Raw genomic sequence first — 8,820 nt, 5'->3', positions numbered from 1 at the left:
ATGTACCTATCTAATATATAACATATTTTAGTTATACATATATATATGTATGTGTGTGTATATATGTATACATACATGTATACATATATTTATTATTATTAGCTAGTGCTATATATTAGCCAGTGTTTAATCATTTGCTTCCCTTCCAGATCAGTATTTATTCATCTCCATCATTCATTTTAACTACTTACAGCACAATATTGAATAGTATGGGCATGCAAAGTTTATATAATTATTCTCAATATGAATGGATTTTTAGGTTGTCCTAATTTCTGCTACTGAAATCAATAAATGTTCTCAAATCTTATCATTTAATAGATAAATATTAAGTACATTTTTATTTACATTAATTATAACTACAGATATAATTATAACTACAGTGTGACCCTATAATTTCTATATTATTTTCTTTTCTATTTACTATATTTTAATTTCCCTATCCTTCTTACTCTTTGTGATTTTGATGAATATTTTTGTAGCATTCATTTTTATCTATTGCTTTAAAGTGATGCAGCTACTTCTATTCTAATACTTCCTCCCATACTTTTATTACAGCTATTTAAACCTGCTTTTGTAATGAATTATAGAGTTATTACTGCCTACTATCCTGAGTAAAGAATAAAGCATGCATTTAGGTACACCTCTTCTCTTCCTCACCATCCCATCTTATATGTTGACATCACTGGAATTTTTTCTGTATTTGACAATGTACTATGTGAATTCACAGCACTTTTTAGCCCCCTAAATTGTTCTGTCAAGTTTTTATTTTATGTATAAAGAGTGTGCACCTGATAACAAAACATGGTCATGAGATATCAGAAAGATTCAAATTTTATATTCCACTGGTCATTTTCTCAAAAAGAAAAAAAATAGTGTCATGGGAAAATAGCCAATTAGATCTACAACTGGAAGTATTTCTTTTATATTTTATAGTTAAACGTATTTATTTTTAAAAATATTCTTTTTTTAGGGCTAAATTTTCTCTTTTATTTATTTATTTTTTTAATTTCTTTATTGAGTAAGGTATTACATATGTGTCCTTATCCCCCCATTCCCCTGTCCCCCACTCATGCTCTCACCCCCCTGTTGTCTGTGTCCTTTGGTTAGGATTATATGCATGTATACAAGTCCTTTGGTCTCTCCCTCCACCCATGCTCAAAGTCACTAATTATCCGAAACATAGGGATCAGGCCTAAACCGCAGTCGGACATGCCTCTCGCAATGTTGTTGCTGCTGCTGCTGCTGCTGTTGCTCCATGGCATCTCTCTGTACTGTGGTTCATACTCGCCATGCTGGGGGTTGCGCCCCGGGTTCATGATGTTCAAGGCCTGGCCCTGGGGGTTCAGGGCTCCCATTGCTTGCTGCTGCGGAGGGATAGCAGGTCATGGCCCGCTGGCTTGCATGGTGTTCAGATTCAGCAGGCTGGGCTAGAGCTGAAGGCCGGGCTGGCTGGCCACCTACTTGGCTGTGTGCTATTTGATGAGAGCTGCCATCAGCTGAGGGTTTGACTTGAGGATGTTGAGCATGTGCTGCTGCTGGGGAAGCTGGGAGACTTCAGGGTCCGCAGCAGGTCCTGCAAGGCACCTGGAGAGATGCTCTCAGGTGGCTGCACCTTGGGTCTGCATAGACATCACGGGTCTGGGCATGCCTCACATTGGCTGTTGCTGGGGGATGGGTGCCAGCTGCCACTGCTGGAGCTTGCAGGGGCAGAATAACAGGCCCACTGACCTGCTTGGGTCACATTCAGGACCATGGGGGCCATCTGGCTCTCAGGGGTCACTGTGCCTCAGGGGCATACTGTTGTTGGTGCTCACCCAGTACAGGTGCTGCTGCTGCTGCGCCTCATGTGCAATCTGCCGGGTGCCTCCACTGCTGCAGGTGGGCCTGGGCAGGGGGAGGTGGGACTGGCACCTGGTTAGTGGGCTTCCCAGTGCAAACTGTGGTGGGGGGCTGAGTTCTGGCCACGCTGGAGAAGCCAGCTAGTGACATGCTCACAGGTGAGGTCTGGGGCAGAGTCGGGGGCTGTGGTGTCCAGGGTGTGCTGGGATGCAGTGTGGGGAGCTGAGGTGGTACTGAAGGAGGGGAAGGCAGACTCAGCTGAGCCATGGTGCGGGAGTTGATGGTGGCATCTGCTGGCGAATGAGCTACGTGTGCTTCTGGCGGTGCTGTATCTCCTGCTGGCGGAGCTTCTGCTTGATGTTGAGGCAGTAGGGAATGGGGCGTGTGTTTTCTTGGCAGTGTTTGGCATGGTAGCAGCAAAGGGCCATGAACTGCTTGCACACTCCACAACCTCTATTGGTCTTGTGCTGGCAGCCCTTGGTGTGCTGCACAGCCCACCTCATCTTCTAGTAGGACAGCTGCGGGCACATGGGCTCCTGAGAGTTGCATCCCAGCAGCTCTCTCTGCCATGTGGCCTCTAAAACCAGCGACTAGAGCAGAGATGACTTCACTGGCCCTGGTACTGTGCTGTCGTGTGTGGAGGGCCTGGGTTTTCATACCCTAACTCTGTCACCAACTCTCTGTATGTCCTTGGGGGACACCTCCTCTCTCTCGGCCTCTGTTTTCCTATCAGTAAAATGGGTTTTAGACAATCTGTTGGGTCCCATCTTTGGTTGACTGATGAAGCTCTCAACCAAAACACTCTTTTCTTATATTGGGGCTGCCTAATCTGACAGCAATGCCTCGTGGGTCAGAAAGACCTGACAGTTTACAAAGCAGCCACAAGTGCCTGCCCTGCCTCTGATCAGAGTTGGGGGTGCTGACTGGGGGCAGGGCAGGTCGGAGGGAGGGGCCATGGGCAGTTGGTGGGCCGGCACTGCCCCCTGGTCGAACTCCTGGTTGAACTCCCAGTTGAGGGGACAATATGCAATTTGCAATTTGCATGTAGGATTCTTTAATGTTGAAAGTATTACATATGTCTCCCTTTTCCCCCATTGACCTCTCCCAAGTCGTTCCCACCCCCAGCACATTTCCTCACCCCCTACTGTCTGTGACCATGGGTTATGATTATATTCATGCATACAGGGCTTTGGTTGTTTTCTTACCTGCCCCCCTCCCCACTCCAAGGTTGGACAGTCTGTTCAATGCTTTTATGTCTCTGGATCTATTTTTGTTCATCAGTTTCTGTTGTTCATTATATTCCACAAATGAGTGATATCATGTGTTATATATTTTTCTCCCATTGGCTTACTTCCCTTAGCATAATACTCTCCAGGTCCATTCATGCTGTTGTAAATGGTAAGAGTTCCTTCTTTTTTACAGCAGCGTAGTATTCCACTGTGTAGATGTACTACTGTTTTTTAATCCACTCACCTGCTGATGGGCACTTAGGCTGTTTCCAAATCTTAGCTACTGTAAATAATGCTGCTCTGAACATGGGGATGCATATATCTTTCTGATGGTGTTTCTGATTTCTTGGGATATATTCCTAGAAGTGGGATTACTGGGTCAAATGGGAGTTCCATTTTTAATTTTTTGAGGAAACTCCATACTGTTCCCCACAGTGGCTGCACCAGTCTGCATTCCTACCAGCAGTACATGAGGGTTGCTTTATCTCCACATCCTCAACAGCACTTGTCCCTTGTTGATTTGTTGGTGATAGCCATCCTGACAGGTGTGAGATGGTACCTCATTGTCATTTTGATTTGCATCTCTTGGATGATTAGTGACTTTGAGGATTTTTTCATATGTCTCTTGGCCTTCTATATGTCAACTTTCAAAAAGTGTCTATTTAGGTTCTTTGTCCATTTTTTTATTGGATTGTTTATCTTCCTTTTGTTAAGTTGTATGAGTTTCCTATAAATTTTGGAGATTAAATCTTTTTTGGGTATAACATTGGCAATTATGTTCTCCCATGCAGTGGGCTCTCTTGTTGTTTTGTTGATGGTTTCTTTTGCTGTGCAGAAGCTTTTTATTTTTATGTAGTCCCATTTGTTTATTTTCTTCTTAGTTCTAATAAAGATCTTTTTTAATAAAGATCTTTCTAATAAAGATATTGCTACTACATATATCTGATATTTTTCTGCCTATGGATTCTTCTAAGATTTTTATCGTTTCCCATCTTATGATTAATTCCTTTATTTGTGGGGAGCCAGCAAGGCCAGGTTTGATGAGCCTAAGAGGGGGCAGTGAAGGATTAAGAAAAGAAAAACAAGAGAAAAAAGCTGGGTGCTAGGTAGGACGCTGCCATCTCTGATGGAGAGACAGCCACAGCCTGTAAGCTGAGTCTTTATTTTATAGCCAGATTCCAGGAGGCAAAGTAAGGGCCTGGTTACAAAATTCTCCTGAGTTTGGAATCTACTCAATTACATGCACCTGATCAAGCTTTGTTTACTTGCTACACCTCCTACAGTCCATTCGCTACTTAGGAAGGAATTAGGAGGGCTACAAGGTCAGGCTTAATTATGCCAGGAGAGCTCTGCCCTCCAGGCTGGGACTTGTTTGTGGCCCTGCCACAGGTCAGCCCGAGGCTTGACCCTAGAGCCACTCCCTACATTTATTCATTCTGAGTTTATTTTTGTGTATGGTGTAAGTTGGTGGTCTAGTTTCATTTTTTTTTTTTGCCTTTATTTGTCCAATTTGCCCAATACCATTTATTGAAGAGACTGTATTGACTCCATTGTATGTTCTTGCCTCCTTTGTCAAATATTAATTGAGCATAATGGCTTGGGTTGATTTCTGGGTTCTCTGTTCTGTTCCACTGGTCTGTATGTCTGTTCTTGTGCCAGTACCAGGCAGTTTGGAGAACAGTGGCTTTGTTATATAGCTTGATATCTGGTATTGTGATCCCTCCAACTTTGTTCTTCTTTCTCAGGATTGTTGCAGCTATTCGGGGTCTTTTTTTTTTTATCCCATATGAATTTTTGGAGCTTTTGTTCTAGGTCTGTGAAATATGCCATTGGTATTTTAGAGAATTGTAAAAAAAAAAAAAAAAAAAAGGAACAACTCTACTCCAACAAGTTAAATAACCTAGAACCTAGGTCCTAGATGAAATGTACATATTCCTGTAAAAATACAATCTTTCAAAACTCAATTAGGAAGAATAAAAAAACCTGAATAGACTGATAACTACTGATGAAATTGAAGCAGTAATCAAAAAAACTTCCAGCAAACAAAAGCCCTGTTTTGGATGGTTTCACAGGGGAGTTTTACCAAACATTAAAAGATGAACTAAAGCATATCCTCCTCAGACTATTCCAAAAAATTCAAGAGAAAGGCACACTTCCAAGCTCTTTCTATGAAGCCAGCATTATCCTAATTCCCAAACCAGATAAAGACACCACAAAGAAAGAGGAATTGATTTAATTTACATTCAAGCTCTGTATGTAAATCCAGAGTAAAGGAACCTATTTGAACAGAAAGAAAACTTGGTGGTTATTACCAGCAACTACCAGGGTTTTGCATCTCAGTCTATCAGTGGCTATCTTTTAAAGTTTACTCAAATAATACAAAATTTAAGAACCAAAGTGGGGAGAATAAAGGAATAGATGAAGGTGATATACCCTGGAAAGTGAATTCATATGTCATTGAGGTAGATTTCTAGAAGTAATGGATATTTTCATTAAGGGGAGATTGTCTGAAATGTTCTTGGGGGAAAAGGAAAGAAAAAGACAAAATACCAACCATATTGTTTAGGTGGCTATCTAACATGGCCAAAGAGGGAACAGAAGAATCTTGAGCAGACAAGCCCTAAAAGAATGCAAATGGCGTCACAGATGAAGCTAGTCCAATGCAGGACAGTAACTTGATATAAGGATATGATCTGAAAGGAAAATCTATACACATCCAGACAAACTGAAAGGAACTATGGAACTTTCCTACTCTTCTGCTTCTTTGCAAAGAGAAGACTTGAATATTTCCCCATACAATGTTGAAAAAGTGAAGGAAGGGAAAAACTGCTTTAAAATATTGGAACATAATGGAAAAGGTACATCACCTGAAAATTCAAAGAAAAATATATTTCAGGTAATGCAATTGATAAACTTTATATTTTAGAGCAGTTTTCAGTTCAAAGCAAAAGTGAGTGGAAAGTATGGAGAGTTTTTATATAACCCATTTCTCTAGACATGAACAATACATAAACATATGTTTAAATTCTTTTGGATAAATAGCAAGGAGTATAATGTTGGATCATATGGAGAGAGTATGTTTAGTTTTATATGAAACCACCAAACTGTCTTCCAAAATGGTTGAACTATTTTGCTTTTCCATGAGCAATGAATGAGAGTTCCTGTTGTTCTGCATCCTCCCCAGAATTTGGTGTTTTCAGTGTTCTGGAATGACCATTCTAATAGATGTGTAGTGGTATAACAATATTGCTTTAATTTGCATTTCCCTGATGACATATATGAAGCACTATTTGCCATCTGTATATCTTCTTTAGTGGCTTGTCTGTTCAGGTCTTTGGCCCATTTTTAAAATTGGGTTGCTTGTTTTCTTATAGTTGAGTTTTACAAATTCTTTATATATTCTGGTTAACAGTCCTTTATCAGATGTATGTTTTGGAAATTGTTTCCTCCTACTCTGTGGCTTGTCTCCTTATTCTCTTGACTTTGTCGTTTGCAGAGGAAACGTTTCAAATTTTAATGACGTCCTGTTAATACGTTACATAAGAAAAATATTTTAAAAGACTTGTCACCAAAATAATTAAAAATGACAGTATTGCAATGAAACAGATGGATATTTGACTATAAGATGACAAAACATATTAAAAAATAAAGATCAACTGAAATGAGTCAAATTATCACCAATATGATCTTTCCAATATGATTTTTGGACAAAACAAAACCAGGCTAGTCTAAAAGTTTTAGAGTTCTTTTGTGGATCATACAGTTACAGAAAACAAGTTATTGAAAAAGAAAAGATTTAGAAACATTACCTATTTCAAGTGTAGTAATGGTTATATCTGAATATCTCAATTTATTTCAAGTAAGGAAACATACAAAAAGTAGCAATTTTCTTACTGTGGAAACTAGTTTTACCACTTCTATTGAGTACTTTTATAATTAGGTATGTATATATTTGTTTTTCACACAGAATAAACTGCTTATGAAGTAAGAATCTGCCACAAAGGCACAAAATTTAAACATGAACATTTTGAGAACTGTTTTGCATTTAAATTTTTTACTAGGAATAATGAGATTCACTTGCTTTTCATACTATTCTGGGAAGTTCACTTTCCATTATAAACTGGAAGACATCAAAAAAGTTTTGTCAACAAACTTCTGGATTGCATATCTTTCCCTCTCCATCCCTCCCCCCAACTTCAACTTCACTTTGGCTTAAGGCTACTTTAAAAAGAGAAACGCAAACCATTAGAAAACCAGAAAATCTCTAAACATTGGTTTTTCTTTTAAAAATATGTTGTTGATTAAAGAACTCAATTTATTCTAATGAGAACCCGATTTGTACCAGAACCAATCTCTTCATCTTTATTATGTCAAAAGTACAAAGTGGGCCATAGGTTAAAAATAGTTAAGTAGAAGGAGGGGGCAGTTGACAATGTGCATTTTATATGAGTTAGCATGGTAAACAAAACCGGTGTGCACCTAAACATGACAGCAATAGAAATAAAGCTTAGCACTAACGTTAGTCTAGTTGGATTTACTGTAGTCACTCACCAGAGTCACTCACAAAACAGCATCTCAATATTTTGAATGAAACTAACAAGCAAAAATTTAGACTTCACCATTATATATTTGCCCACTTGTTATAGTTACACAGCAAGCAAAGGGAACATCATTCAAGTATATTATGGAAGTTATGAAAGCTTGTATGTGCAGTTTCCTATGAGGAAGCACATACATTTTCCATAAACATCTGTCAACCTAACATTTTATCAACTTAACTCTGGTGCAATATGATTCATATTTCTTCTGCATGTCCCATTAGGCTGAGATTGTAAAGCCAGTTTTCCTTCTTAATAATATTTTCTCTCTCTCAAATTTATTTATATTGTCTTTGGGGATTTATGGGACAAAAGAAGAATCTTATACATTCATTCTGGTCTTTTATCTTATTAAATGCTTACTAAGTAATGTAATCTTTTATTTTTGTTGGGAAAAGTATAAGACAGATAGCCAATTAGGTTTTCACACTAGGACATAAAGGAAAGTGGCAAATATGTCCAAGTAAACTAGAAATTCATGGTTTAAGTAGAATCAAACTGTGTATACATTTGCTTTCCAAGACAGGAAATTCAGCTTTATGCCGGATGAGGATAATTGTTTATATCCCTAAAGTCCTCAGCTAAGATGTTAGAGAAATGGAACTAATGTCTCCTTCAATAGCTTTCAGAAAAAAAAAAAAAAATCTGGGGAAAGAGTTTTAGTGCCAGAATGAAATTCTTTGTTAACATAGGATTTTTTACTCAGGTAAAAATTAACTCTTCAAACTGCAGATAAAACAAGAGAATTAAAGTGTGTTTTTTTTTTCTTTAGTGGTTTCTATGTATCAGAAGAAGAAAATGAACCTTGTCATTCAATAGTTAATTCTCATAATATATGATCCTTTTCATTATCACCATTGCCCTGAGGCTGATTCTGCATGGATTCATTAACTAAAAAGTCTTTGTTTCATGTTCTCTTCTTTATGTCGCACCATAGCATTATTATTTTTCATAATGAAATATATTTGGAAGTCATAGCTATCCACAAGATGTATAATAGGTCTAGTACAGAATCACAAGTATAATATATGATAATCTCAGATTGTTAGAAGTAAGTATGATATGTTAGGTTTTATTTCTGCATTTGATATCTTAGATTTTGATAACTGAGGTACAGAGCTTATAACTTGAAATGTGAGAGACTATAGTTTCTT

The sequence above is a fragment of the Plecotus auritus genome (assembly GCF_963455305.1).
Source record: "Plecotus auritus genome assembly, chromosome: 2".
Lineage (NCBI taxonomy): Eukaryota > Metazoa > Chordata > Mammalia > Chiroptera > Vespertilionidae > Plecotus > Plecotus auritus.
This window is presented reverse-complemented; position numbering follows the sequence as displayed.